The following is a 14,745-nucleotide window of genomic DNA, read 5'->3' as shown; positions in this document are numbered from 1 at the left end:
TCTGCCACCAGAGTCTTCATTTTCACACACGTTACCATGAGGGTTCTGTCAAGTGAGGTGCAGGCAGTTTCACAGCGTGGGAGGGCTCCCCACAGTGAGGGCATGGGCTTTGGATGGTAATCTGGGACCCTGGGCATTATCTCCCCCTGGCCTCCCAGCTCTCAGGTGAACGGGACTAGGATTCAGATATGTTAAATGATTTATCTAAGGTCACACGGCTGGTAAGTGGCCTCGCTAGTTCTCAAGCCAAGGCCTTTGAAGTTAATCCATTGCTCTTTCCAATGTAAAAAAAATTTTTTTTTAAATTGTCTTTTTGGGATGAGAGTGAGAGAAATCAGTCATCTCCTCCAGGAAGAGGCAGGAGGGGGCTCTCCTGCAGGTAGAAGCTGTGGCCTTTTAAGCTTTTATTTGTCCTAACGCTTTAGGAGAAACAAGTGAGCTACAATATTCTCTACACCACGGAGAGTGAACTTCCAGCGTTCCTATTCCTGAGGGGTGGCCCGGGTGGAAAGGATCAATAGCTTCACACAAGATTTGCAAAGTCTGATATGAAAGACATGATGGAGCTCCTCAAGACAGGCTGGGGGTTGAGTGCGGGCTTGGCACCGGGACTGTGGTGTGACTCCCTTCGCCTTTTGAGTGTGGCATTCAAGAGGACCAGCAGGCACAGCCTTGGAGTAGCCGGCAGCAATGGCACGTGGGCCAAAGGCAGGAAAGATGGCTTCAGCTTCAGGCCGGTGCACTGAGCAAGAGTCGGGAAGGAGGCCTTTGACCCATGCCCCGTGGGTGGCGGGGAGAGACTGTTCCGGGTTCTGGGCCCAGACCTTGCTAATTGGCTGGTTTCAGATCTCAACTCTAAGTAACTGGGAATCAACTGGATGGGATTTCAGTTATCCCCACAAAGAAGCAGACTCTCTGGCTCCCCACCCACCTTCTTGCTGCTTCTCTGCCTATGGGTAGACCGCCTTCTTACAGTCTCACCCTGGGGACTCAGCCATCTTGTCATTCCCTTTTTTAGCTCTCAACGAAGACAGCACGACCTGACCGTCTATCCTGTCTTGACCTTATCTCCCCTCAAGCCTTTCTCTGAATAGGGCCAGCATCCTCCGAATTGTTCCCAGATCTTTGGTTTAAGGGTAGAACAATAACTCTAGGTAATGTGGTGAGCATGTGTACTGCGCATCTGGCCCAGTGCCAAGCTTTGGACCTACATTTGTCTCTTCAGTCCTCATTTCAGCCTCATGCTGTTCATTATCCCTCTTACACCTTTACCCTCATCATGCCCAGCTGATACATGAAGGTGCTATCTTAGAGAAGTTAAGAACCTTGCCCGAGGTCACACAGCTAGTGGGCTGCTGGGATTGGCACTTGGGTGGCCCAACTCCAGAGCGCCTGCTTTTGATTGCTCTGTCTGTTCTGCTTTCCAGCAATCTTGGACCATCCAAGTTGAAGGTGAAGGGGAGGCTGAGCAGCCACAGTCCTGCTTCAAGGCTGGTGTGGGAGGCCCTTGTCTTCAGAAACAAGCTCAGGTCTCAGCTTGGTTCTCAAGGTTCTCCCTGGTCGTACTGTGCTCCTGCTTTGTGCTCGCACCCTGGACACACTGGACTATTTCCCCTTCTCCTAGTCTCCACGCACATTCATGTTTAGACTGCTTATTCTGCCTGATGTCGCCTGCCTTCCTTGTTGTCACTGCTGGATGCATTTCCCTACCTTCAGGGCTTGGCACCTCCCGGAGACATCTTTCTCAGACTTGCATCACAGGTCGTGGCTTCTTCCCCCTCTGCATTTCCATGGTATCTGGTTCATTCTCAGCACCGTGTGGTAGGCAGATGTGTTTCACCCGTGAGGCTGTGGGCCCTGGAAAGCCAGGAGAGGCTATATCTTATTTATTTTTCTGTTACTGCCTTGCCTGGCCCTTCGTAGATGTTGTAGAATTGAATTGGGTCACACCATTCAAACCTCTCATGTTTTAGAATTTAGATGAGGAAACTGAGGCTCACAAACAGGAAGTGGCCTGGCCAAGGTCATGGGACAAATTAGTGACGGAGCTAGGATTAGAATTCAGGTGTCCTGACTCCCTTGATTCTGAGTTTTGTCTGTTTCACCTCAGCTTTGCAAGACCACAGCCTGGGTCCCCACTTGGTTTATTAAGCATCCTGTCCAGGTTCACTTCTGGGTCATGGGTTCCATCTTATTCCACGCTGACTCCTGTATATCCTCAGAGAGAAAGAAGCCCTGATCAAAACTGTCCCTGTGGTTCTCTTCCCCTCTCGCCCAGCCCACTGCCCTCAGAGTAAACCAGCATAGGATTCTGAAGATCTTGGTTCAAATCCTGATTTTCTGGTAACTCACTGTGTGACTCTGGGCAAATTTCTTCACCCTCTCTTCAACACAAAACCACAACTGGGAATATAATACTTATTTTATGAGTGACTAGAAATTTGATAGAACCATACGTCTTTGAATGTGGAACTGAAAAGCTACCCCCCACGGAGATCAATTGATTAACAAACTGATTTGTAGAAACCAAGACCAAGAGAGGCAAAATCTGGCCAAGGGCACTTGGTTGGCGCTAGAGTTGGAACAAGGACCCAACCCCCCTACCCTGTAGGCCAGCGCTCTCTTTAGGGACTTTTGAAGTTTGCCGGGATGGGAGGAGGGAAAACTCAGGTTGTCTTAGAGATGCTCACTCCTCTGTGTTGTCATTAGGAAAAGTAAGTCACCACTTGGGGCTGTAAAGGAAATAGTGAGAGATGGCCCGGCTAAAGGCGTGGGCAGCGGCTGCCTAGGAGGCTGAGTTGTCTCTCAATTCCTGGCGTGTCCATGCTGGAGTGGAATGAATGAGGCTGCTGTATTTCACCTGGAGGTTGGAGCCTGGCAGGACTCCCTGTGGTCTGCTCTAAAAATAGCAATGGGATCAGAGCTGAGGGGAAGAGGAGGGGGCTCCTTCGGGAGCTGGGTGGGACCTCACCCCCTTCCTCTTCCTGCCAGGCCCTTTGTGAGGAAGGACTTGGATCTGGGAGGGTCCTGGAGCATCAGCCCTCACGTCCCCTTCTCATACATAAGGGGAGGCTCTGGAGGCCGGGAGAGGGGAAAGGACTGGCCAGCAGCCACAGAGTCCCCGGAGAAGGCCCCAGATGGCAGGCTGTCTTCCTCCTGCTGTTTCAGCAGGGCGGCTCCAGGCCCGGTGAGGTTTGCTCTTGCTGCCTCTGGGCGAGCACAGGGCCTGGGAATTCCTGGGGCCGGATGTGGTTGGGCTTCCTGAGAGTCGCCCGGCAGGCGAGGAGTCCCCCTCTAGTCTGCCCTCAGCCCTGACCTCAGCCAGCTGGCCTTCTAGTGCCACGCCTTCCCTTTACTGGTGTCCCTCTCCTTGCTGATTCGTCCTCCTGTCACCCCCTGGACTGTCTGCAGGGAGAGAGCACAAGACCGGGGCATGCAACTGGTCTGCAGGACAGCGGGTCTAGTGGCCTGGGACCTCTTTTCTGCCTTGCCCTAGGAACAAGCAGGGGCAGCTAAGATAGAGGCAGGGGCCTGGGTGTAAAAGCAGGCAGGCCAGGGCTCAAGTGCCAGCTGTGCCTCTCACCAGCTGTGGAATTGCCAGTGGACCATCTAGCATCAGTCCGATGAGATGAGGGCCCCTATCTTACTGGCTTCTTGTGAGGTTAAAGGGCTGGGTGTGCACAGTGCCTGGCATGCAGAAGGTACTCAGTAACGGTGGCTGTCATCACCAGGCCAGGCATGAACATGTGCTCACCTCTCTGCAGCCCCTTCCTTGCGGCCTCCCCCAGGGGGCATGCAGGCGTTTGCTTTTAACGCAGCTGGCATTTCTGTTGTTGTGTTGTTGCAAAAGTTACGTTTATCATGAAGAAAACATTTAATACAGATGAACCAGGAGAAGGAAATGAAGTTCACCCTTTAAATACCCAGAGATAGCCACTGTTAACCTTTTTGGGTGTATCCTTGTCAGGCAATTGTTTATACACACATATATCTTATTTGCAAGTTGTAGTTACCAGGGCACACAATTTTCAAACGTGTTTTCCCCCCATTTAACAATGTAGTGTATCCATGTTTCCATGTCAATAAATGTTCCTCTCCAGCATAATTTTTAGTGCCTGCAGAATATTTCATTATGTAGATCAGGGGTGGGGCACCATTTTTCTGCCAAGGGCCATTTGGATATTTATAGCGTCCTTCCCGGGCCAGACAAAATTATCAACTTAAAAATTAGTCTGCTATATTTGGTCAAAAATTTAATTAACACATCCCTAATGCCTTGGCAGGGCCAGATGAAATGATTTCACGGGCCTCATACAGCCCATGGGTCAGACGTTCCCCACCCCTGGTGGAGATGAAACCGGCTTTATTTAAATAAATTTAACATTTAGGTTGTTTCTATTTTTTCATTTTTACTAAAACTTGATATTTCTCAAATCCTTGTGGGTATATATTGGTATGTCCAGCATCTAGTGAAAATGATTGACCCTGCACAAATATCTGATGAATGAATGAACATGTTGTTAGAATAAATTCCTGGTAGTAGAATTTCCATGTCAAAGAGTGTGTATTTGTAAAAGAGGTTCTTGATATCCATTGCTAGTGACCCTCCAGATCGGTTATGCTATATAACCAATACTGTAGGCTTACCCTGCTTTGCCCAGAACTTTGCCTTTTTACCATGGAAAGTTCTGCTTTTAGGGAAACCCTTTAGTCCTGAGCAAACTGAAACAGTCTGGGTAAGAGAAGGCCCATTCCCCCGTCCCCTCACAACACTGTGCATTGTTACATTTCTTTTAATAGGTTCATTTTTGAATTACTAGAGATGTTGAATATTTATATGCCCTTTTGTTGCTTATGTTTTGTGAACATGCATTCAAGGTATTTTTTTGCTCATTTTTTTATTGGGTGGTTTATAGTTTAATCAGGAGTTCTTTATCTAATAAAGACATTTGTGTTAGTCTTTTTTTAAAAAAATCATTTTTAGACATTACAAATGTTTTTTATTTATAGGTAATCATATCTCTGCTTTGCTTTGATAGTTGCTTTATCAAGAAATTATTCACAGCCAAAACCGGTTTGGCTCAGTGGATAGAGTGTTGGTCTACGGACTGAAGGGACCTAGGTTTGATTCCGGTCAAGGGCATGTACCTTGGTCGCGGGCACATCCCAAGTGGGGAGTGTGCATGAGGCAGCTGGTCGATGTTTCTTTCTCATCAATGTTTCTAGCTCTCTATGCTTCTCCCTTCCTCTCTGAAAAATCAATAAAATACATTTTTAAAAAAAAGAAATAATTCACATAAGCAATTTATCTCCTCAAAGTATACAATTCAGTGGGTTTTTAGTTCCATTACCACAATCAATTTTTACAATATTTTCATTATCTCCCAAAGAAACCATGCCCTTTAGCTATCAACCTTTATCTAGAGAAATAGAAACACCAATAATGAGAGAGTATCACCAATTCTCTCATCTCCTCCAGCCATAAACCACTAATCTATTCCTGTCTTTATTGATTTGGACATTTCATAGAAATAGAATCATAGTATTTGGTCTTTTGTGACTGGCTTCTCTCACTTCACATAATGTTTTCAAGGTTCATCCATGTTGTAGCATGCATGCCATTCCTTTTTGTGGCTGAATATTATTCCATTATGTGGATCTTCCACATTTTGTTTATCCATTTATCGCTTGATGAACATTTGGGTTGCTTTCACAATGCTGCTATAATCGTCTGTGTGAAAGTTTTAGTGTGGACTTTCTCTGGGATATATACGTAGGAGTGGAATTTCTGGGTCCAATTATTTAACTTTTTGAGGAACTATTAGAGTGTTTTATGAAGTGGCTGCATGATTTATATTCCCACTATCAGTATATCAGTGTATGAGGATCCCGATTTCTCCACATTCTCTCTAACACTTACTATTTTCCCATTTCTTAAATTAGACCCATCCTACATTTCTTGGTGATTATTAACATATCTGTTCATTTTAAAAACTATTTTTTCTTTTGGTGTTGTGGTAGTCACCTCCCTTGAACTTAATGGTTTTATTTTTCAACTTAAAAAAAAAATTATTTCAGAGAGGAAGGGAGAGGGAGAGAGAAATAGAAACATCACTGATGAGAGAGTTTCATTGATCAGCTGCCTCCTGTGTGCCCCAACTGGGGATCGAGCCTGAAATCCGGGCATGTGCTCAATCCAGAATCAAACCATGACCTCCTAGTTCCTGGGTCAACGCTCAACCACTGAGCCACGTCTGTTAGGCTGTTTTCCAACTTTCAACATTTTAGTCTATTTGGAATTTACTTTGGTATATAATATGAGGTAGAATACCTTTTATTTTTCTCAGTTATTTGTTCCAAGGCTTTTTACATTATGTTAGCATAAGCATCCTTTTCATTACTCTTTTTAAAAATTAAGAAAACATTTTATTCTCACATATTTATCCTTTTAAGTGAAATTTAGTATAATTTTATTCAGTTCCTACTTCCTCTCTGCCCTCCCCAAAAATCTCATTGAAATTTTGATTAGGCTTATGTTACAAATATAATATAAAAAAGAGGAGTATTGAGGTCTATAGAATACTGTATTTCCATCCAGGAATAAGACTATGTTATGTCTCCTTATTTATTATTTCCCAAGTAAACTTTTGAAAAGAAATTTTTTTTTCTTATAGGTCTTGTATATTTCTGTTAAACTTATTTGAGGAAATTAAAATGTTTAAACCTATTTACAAATGAAAATATTTATTTATTTAGCCTTATACGTGTTCTTTGATATATACTTGTACAAAAAAAATCTGAAACATTCCTAAACTAGATAAAATAAAGAAAATTCCCATTCCTCAGCTCTGCTATAAGCTTTTTGTGGTCTCTCTAAATATTATTCCATGCACATATGTATACATAGATTATGTTTTATCTTACTAGATAATGTCATCATGCTAAAGTTTCTGTAACTCATTTTTTAAAATTAATATAACACACACTGAGTGGCCAGATTATTATGTTCTCTGAACACATAATAATATATCACTCAGTGTGTGTGTGTGTGTGTGTGTGTGTACATTAGAGGCTTGGTGCATGAATTTGTGCATGGGTGTGGTCCAGCCAGCTTGGCTAGGGGGAGGGGACATGGGTGGTTGGCTGGCCTGCCTGCTGGTGGAACTCCTGGTCAAGGGGACAATTTGCATATTAGCCTTTTATTATATAGGATATACACTGAGTGGCCAGATTATTATGTATTCAGAGATCATAATAACCTGCCACTCGGTGTATAAATCTTTTACATCTGTACCTGAAGTTCTCTCTCTTTATTCTTAGTAGCCAATGGACCATAATTTATTTAACTACTCTACATTCCTATTAGCATTGAGTGAGAGTGCCTATTTTCCTGTTCCCTACCTAATCCTAGGTGTTACAGCTCTTTCAATTCTTTGTTGGTATGAGAAGTAAAAAAATACATTTTATTTTAATTTTCAGTTGTTGGATTATTAGTAAGGTTGAGCTCTTTACACTTATTAGTCACTTATATTTCTTTTTCTTTGTCAGTTCATATCAGTTGCCAGTTTTCTGCTGGGGCTTTTATCTTATTTATATGATTAGAATATTAATTGTTTACTTATTCTATAGGTTACAAATATCTTTTCCAGTTTGCCAGTTGTCTTTGAACTTTATAGTATCCTTAATCACTCAGAAATTAACATGTTTTATAATCAAATCTTTTGATGGGGGGGTAGAAGGACTATATTTTCTAAGGCCTTTCACACTCCAAGATTATAATGAATATTCTTCTATATTTTATTCAAGTATATTCATATTTCAACTTATTTACAGTTAATTTAATATACCTGGTGTCAGATGGAACTCTCATTAAAATTTCTCCTTAAGCCGGGACCGGTTTGGCTCAATGGATAGAGCGTCGGCTTGGGGACTGAAAGGTCCCGGGTTCGATTCCGGTCAAGGGCATGTACCTTGGTTGCGGGCATATCCCCGGTAGGGGGTGTGCAAGAGGCAGCTGATCGATGACTCTCTCTCATCGATGTTTCTAACTCTCTATCTCTCCCTTCCTCTCTGTACAAAATCAATAAAATATATTTAAAAAAAAAAAAAAAATTTCTCCTTAAATGGTTAAATAATTTTCCCAAACTTATTTTGAGCCATCTTTCCTTTTCTCTTAATTTCCCCTTAAATGGTTAAATAATTTTCCCAAACTTATTTTGAGCCATCTTTCCTTTTCTCTTAATTTCCCTTTAAATGGTTAAATAATTTCCCATACTTATTTTGAGTCATCTTTCCTTTTCTCTCTTATAGACCAAATTTCTAGACATAGGTGGGTGGGTTTCTTAATGCTCTTGTCTTCCTCAGTAATCTGTCTAATACTACATCAGGTTGAGACTCAATTACTATATCTTCATAAAATGTGTTAATAGTAGTCAGCATCCCAAGACTGATCTCCACTACTCTGCAAAATTTCCTCTGAAGTTATACACCTAAGCTTAATCTGCCAGTGGTTTTACCCTTAGTTTTTCACAGACACATTTCAATATCAGGAATGACACCAGATCTACAATAGTTTGTCCTCACCTCCGACTACCCATAATGAGCATGTGGGCTGGCCCATAATTTCCTTTGCTTTTCTTCATGCCTCCACACTATCGCTGAAGCCATCTAGAACTTAAGTTTCTGATTGTTAGTGTTTTTAAACATTAATTCTATTATGTTTTAAGACTAATTTGCTTAAATTGCATCTAACTTCTCAATTATGTTATTAGTACTTAACTGAGTAAATGTTTCTGGCCTCATTGCTTCTTGGTCTCTAACATACTTCACCATCTCACTCTTGACTTCTTGACATGGATTCATTTTTGTCTAGAGTGCGTTCTTGAGTGATTTTTCCAGAAGGGGTGTGTGGGGAGCATACTTTCTCGGTGTTTGTAGGTCTGAAAGTGTTTGCTCTTTTCCTGAGGAGCGGATCCAGGCGCTCTGTCATCCCAGCATCCTGTGTTGGAACAAGTGCTGTTGCTTTTGCCACATAATCTTCCCGAACCTCAGATTTCTTTAAGGAAACGAGCAGAGTTCTCTTTCCAATCTTTGGAATTTAGATATTTCATTAGATTGTTTCTAGTGGTTTGCTCTCTTTTGGTAATTTTTCCTGGTACTAACTTCAGCTCTTTCATTTTGAATACTCAAGTCTTCCCTTAGTTCAAGGAAATGTTCTATTAATTTTTTAAAAAAAATCATTTCTCTTCTGTGTGTTCAATTCCCTCTTTCTTGATTTTCTACTACAAATGATAGTAATAGTAATAATGGCACCTAATATTTATCGAGTGTGCCTTTTCCTTCTGCGATAATATGTAATCTGCCCAACACTATTATTATTTTATAAATGAGGAAACAAAGGAACAGAGAGATCCAGTAGATTGTCTGGGGTCTCTTACCATGAGGTGTAGGCCATGATCCAAACCAGGTATCCGACTACAGAGCCCATGTTCTTAGCTGCTTATATTCCCTGCTTATCAAATCCAACCCTCCAACCCGACCCACACCCTGCCTGACCCCAGTACCTTTCAGTAAAACTTTGTTGACAGAGGGAGAAAACATAGGGATTCTAGAATGATGGAAAGGAGACGGCTTAGAAAACAAGACCAAAGAGGAGATGGGGTCATCAAAGGTTTCCCAGTGAATTTAGAGTTGGAGATCTTCCCCTCCCTCCCTTTCCCTCAGCTACCCTCTTGCAGGCTTCATCTCTGTCCATGTATGTCTCCTTATATTGTAGATCTCCCTGTACCTTCTCCTGTCCCTGTAGTCACCTCCCTAAACAGCAGCCAAGATGATTTTCCCTAAAGAGCAAACCTGGTCACCCTCTCATTGTGGAATGTTCGTTGAGTGGTTGAGTGGACAGATAATTTCAGAGTGCCTGTTGTATGTCAGTCACTAGGTTAAGAACTGGTCAGCAATCTTCCAGTTGCGAGTGACAAGAGCCCAACTCAAATTAGCTTCAGCCAGGAAATGGAATGGATGGGGTGATGGAGGGTAGCCTTCAGGAATAGCTGAGTTCAGGACCTTGAGCAATATCCCCAAGAATTAGCCTCACCCCTTCCATCTCTTGATTCTGCCTGCGTGTGCGTTGGCTTACTCCCTTAGTTATGGCAGTAATGATGGCAGCATTATGGCCCCTGATTTGGTGGCCTGGGCAGAGGCCCAATGGTTCAAGCCAGGGTGGCCCTGGAGGAGTGAGTAGATGAACCAAATCTATTGTAGCAGCCAAGGTCACAGGGCTGGCCTCTACATGTCTGAGCCAGTTGCTCTGTGCTGAACGCTGCCCAGGAACTTGGGTAGTCAGGACACAGCCTGTCCCCAGAGCTGGCACAAGCACAGTGGGTCGAGGATTGCTCCCAAAAGCCTGAAATCTCAGGCCAGCATATGGCTGCTTGGACTGGAGCCAGTCACGGCTCTTGGCCATCCTGTACCACTGTGGCCGCCCAAGGTCAGGCCGAGGCTGCTGAGGGGACTGCAGCTTGCACCCAGGCTGGAGGCAGAAGCCAGAAGTGACAGCTCTCAAGGCCAGCTCTCTGGGGAGGACATTTGGTCTCCTGGCTGTCACTGCACATGGGCTTCTTCGTGCTGTGGCTGGGAGTTACAGTTCCCGGGAGCAGGCTGGGATTGTCCTTACTGCCTGTAGTTGCGAGGAAGAGGCAGATGGCAAGGGGAGAGACATTTTGGGGACATGAATCAGGGACAGAATACGTAGGTTAAGAGCATAGGTGTTGGAGCTGTACTGCCTGTTTGCCATTCCTTTTGCCATATACTAGTGACCTTTCTGAACCTCAGTTTCCCCATCTGTAAGACGATGATGAAGAGAGTAGCCTGTTGCTCAGTAACGGTTCATGCTTATCAGCTATTAGTAGATGCCAGGCACATGCAGTTCCTTATCTCTTAGACCTCCCATAGACAGCACTTTTAACTCTGCTCTTTGCATTGGCCCAGGCCTGAGTGCCCAGGCGCCAATGCTGTGGCCAATGAGCCACCTGGCTCTTGCTGCTCCCTAGACCCCAATCCCTCCTATACCGAGCAGCACTGTCACTTAAGCAGGTCTGAGAAGCATTGGGATACCATGGAAGGAGCACTGGACTGGGAGTTCACAGCCCTCGGCCCCAGCCCTGCTGCTGAGTTGCTTTGCTTCCTTGCTAAAGTCTCTTTCCCTCTCTGGGCCTCAGCTTCACTGGCTGAAAATGGAGAATTTGGGTGCACTGGGAGGGCCCACAGATCCCTCTGATGTGTGTTTGGGAACCATGAGAAAGCAAAGGGCAGCGGCTGCCTAAGCTTTTCCAGAGACTAGATGCTCTCCTAGCCTGGCCTGGCAGATGCCTGGGCCTCAAGGCACTGACTGTTATGCCCTGTCCTGATTATCCCTGTGGTACAGGGCATTGATGGATGCATTCGGGATCCGCTCTGGCCGCAGTGCCCGGGGTTGGCAGAGCTGCTCTGCCCGCTGTGGCAAAATGTTTATTTATGGACTCATTAGCCTGACTGTGTGGCTGATGGCTGCCTCCCTCACTGACTGTCAGCTCTGTGAGTGCAGGACCCAGTCCCCAGGGCCTGGCACCGAGCCTGGCACATGGTAGGTGCTCTGGAACTATTTGTTAATTAAAAGTAGGTGAAGACTGAGCTGAGGCTCAAGGGCTCCTCATATAAATGAACCCTAAGAAATCAGGATCTGCACCCTAAGAAATCTTATCCCAACCACCATAGATTTCATCCTGGGAACCAGTCAGCCCTATTGGAATTGGCGTCTCCTGAGACTCACTTCCCAGTTTCCCAGGACCAAGGTGGGCTCCGCTTCCCCGGAGCCTGCAGGATGACAGCCTTCCGATCTGGAAGCTTCCTGTGAGGACTGCCTTGGCTCTGCCCCCAGGGACAAGACACAGCATGGACTGGAGTTTGTAGTTTGGATGAGGGCTGTTCCAGGTCTCCGCTAAGAAAGGACATTTTCTTATACTTGTATGTGTGAGAGAGACAGGAATAGAGGGACAGACAGAGATAAGCACTCAGAGGCATTGGGACTAATCTAAGGAGAGTAAGGGGCAAAGGGACAGCACTTCAGTCCAGAGTGGCCGAGGTGGGGTGAGGCAGGAAAGGAGGACGGGACTCCTCCTGTTCCATTGTTTCCATGCCGACATCCTAGGGCGCCTGCCACTCTGGCAGTACGCATGCTCATGGTTGGAGCTGGCTATGGGATGGGCACCGCCAACTTGGGCCTCAGGCACACCAGACAACCAATTGCAGCAACCGTAGCGGCAGTGCCGAATGGCTCTGTGCCGGCAAGGCCACTGCCTGGAGTTGACGGGGCTGCCCTGTGGCTGGGAGGGGGCACCCTGGAGTCGGACCTGCCGTGTTCAATCCTGGCTCCACACCCAACTAGAGGTGTGATCGTGGGCAACTTCCTCTGCCAGTTGCTTCCTTAGGTTCTTCCTGGGGTAATAATAGACCCTGCCTGACAAGGCGCTGGTGGGATTAATTGGATAATTTAATGAAGGCCGAGCTGTCAGAATAGTGCCTGGCACGGGATCGCTGAGCCCTCTATTAATCCCCTCGGTGGGCGGGTCAAGTGTGGTCAGCCCTGATTGACTGAAGCGGAAATTCAGGGGCAGGGAGGCTGGGACTTGCTCAGTGACGCCCAGCCAACCAGTGCTGCAGCTGGAGCTAGAACTGGGGACCCTTGCTTCCCAGTCCTATGTTCTCTCCTCTGCCCACCCCCCCTGGTCTCTCTGTTAAGGAGGTCCCCTTCACATGTGGCCCTCACTCCTGAGCTGTGGTAGCATCAGAATGAGGGGAGGAAGCCCCAACCCCCCGTCCATCTCTGATGCCCCCGAGTTTGGTACACGAACATGCTAAATAAAAACATGTGTCCCGCTGCCCTGGATGGTGCGACTGCTGGGAGGAGGGGCCTGAGGCCGCAGCGGCTTTCCCACTCCGGGGGCGGGGGCGGGCTTGGCATCCGCACAGTCAGCCTGTGTTGGCTGCAGGACCCCGGGTTGAATTGCAGCCACCCACTGGGATGAGAGCAGCATGGGGGTGGGGGCGTGACAGGGAAGCCTCGGTGATTGGCTCCCTCCTGCCGGAGTGGTGGCTGGTGGCTCCGCACTGCCCCCGCAGGGGGAGCCCTCAGGATGTGTGTGGGGTGCCGCCAGTTCGGGATCCTAGTGCCAGTGGGTGCCACGGTAAGGGATGGATGCCTCTCCCTTCTGGGGTCAGCCTGGGCGGGGGGACAGATAGCAGGGGAGCGAGGGTAGATAGCAAATATGAGCGGGTAGCCCAGGAGCTAGCTGAAGCTAGCTGGCAGAGGACTCTTCTCTGAGACATCCCGGATTCCTCGGATGGAAGTGGCTTGGGAAATCACAGAGTTTTCTGTTTGATGGAAGGAAGAAATCTAGGTGCTCTGCAGAGTAGTGGCTGCTGGCTAGACAGGGTGTGTGTTTAAGAAGAGCTCAGGAGGAGGAGGAGGAAGAGGAGGGGAGGAGGAGGAGGAGGAGGAGGAGGAGGACCAGGGGGAGGAGGAAGAGGAGGAGGAGGGGGAGGGCAGAGTGATGCAAGGGTTTTGAAAAGGCTACCTAGATGTGGGAGGTGGAACCTGGTCATTCGGTTCTGCTTTTCCCAGCAGGTATCGCTCCCCTGGGGAACTTGGGTAAGTCCATAAATAGCTCTGCTGACACAAAGAAGCTCTGTCTGGGAAGGCAGCTGCTGGCCGCCAGGAGCTGCCACTGACACGGCTGCCCGCCCGCCTGCGGGAGGAGCCGGGCGGACACCGGGCAGAGACCTGGGCGGGCGGGCGGGCTGGCAGCAGCGGCAGCAGCCCCGATCGCCCGGTCCCTGCTGGGTAGGTGCCTCGGGGATAGGGTGTGTGTGTGTGTGTGTGGGGGGGGGGGGGGGTGTCTTGTCCAAGCCACCCTGTGCCCCTGTTCCTATTGTTTCTTCCCCAGGGCAGCCATTGATGGGCATGTTGCAACCAAACCGTGTGTGTCCTGATCGGAGGGTGTGTGTGTGTGTGTGTGTGTGTGTGTGTGTGTGTGTTTCAGGGGTGGGGACCCTGCAGGGTAGGGACATGCTTCCGCCGTGTGCTGCTCTCCACTTCTGGGCTGGGCTGTCGGCTTTTCTTTCCGGGAGAAAGGAATGTTTGGTGACCAGAAGTCGGGACACTGCCTGGGGAGGGCGTGCTCAGCCAGCGGTGTGGGTGGTGTGTCAGGGATGCTGACCGCACGCCAGGCCCCCAGGAAGGCTGCTCTTGCCTAGGTCTGTGTCAGGGAGGGAGGTGGTCTCGGGGGCGGGCCCCCAGGGTTGCCTGTGACCCCAGAGACTTCTGCTGCGGTGGCACTGGGACACAGCAGGGACGCTCAGAGTCCTGAGCCCCTGGGGAAGGTCCCGCACCTGCTCCCTCTGCTCCTGCTGAGGCCTGTAAGGAAGGGGCTAACGGTGAGGGACCCGCTCACCCCACAGAGCTAGCCGCTGGCAGTGGGCAGTGGGCAGTGGCCAGTCCTTTTCTCAGCGTGGAGGCCCCCCACCTCTACGCTTGTCCTGAGGTTTTCAGGAAGAGCCCTTGTGCCGTGGGACCTCAGGGCTGAAGAAGAGCCTGGGTCCAGAGGGGATAAGGGCCACATCCAAGTTCACACAGTGGTTCATGGCCGGGGCCAAGATGGAGGACTGCTGCGCCTGGAACAGCAAGGACAGGATGTGTGGCTGTGAACTTCA

At 47.7% G+C, this 14,745-nt stretch overlaps 1 protein-coding gene across 9 annotated transcripts in view; it reads left to right on the top strand.

Moving 5' to 3' along the window:
- Positions 1-14,745, top strand: part of RGS3 (regulator of G protein signaling 3) — a 113,409-nt gene that overhangs the window by 67,451 nt on the left and 31,213 nt on the right. The window contains exon 1 of one of the 9 annotated variants that reach the window (XM_036411945.1): positions 13,120-13,125. The exons of 4 other annotated variants lie outside the window; for them this stretch is intronic. The gene's annotated coding sequence lies outside the window, so the exon portion shown is untranslated. Of the gene's footprint in view, positions 1-13,119; positions 13,126-13,198; positions 13,221-13,449; positions 13,469-13,584; positions 13,685-13,858; positions 13,877-14,745 lie in introns of those variants that run through there. 4 more of the 9 variants (XM_036411941.2, XM_036411940.2, XM_036411944.2 and 1 more) reach the window with 4 other exon arrangements.

The sequence above is a fragment of the Pipistrellus kuhlii genome, unplaced genomic scaffold (assembly GCF_014108245.1).
Source record: "Pipistrellus kuhlii isolate mPipKuh1 unplaced genomic scaffold, mPipKuh1.p scaffold_m20_p_43, whole genome shotgun sequence".
Taxonomy (NCBI): domain Eukaryota; kingdom Metazoa; phylum Chordata; class Mammalia; order Chiroptera; family Vespertilionidae; genus Pipistrellus; species Pipistrellus kuhlii.
Note: the sequence above shows the minus strand (reverse complement) of the source record. Positions and strands in the feature narration are given on the sequence as shown.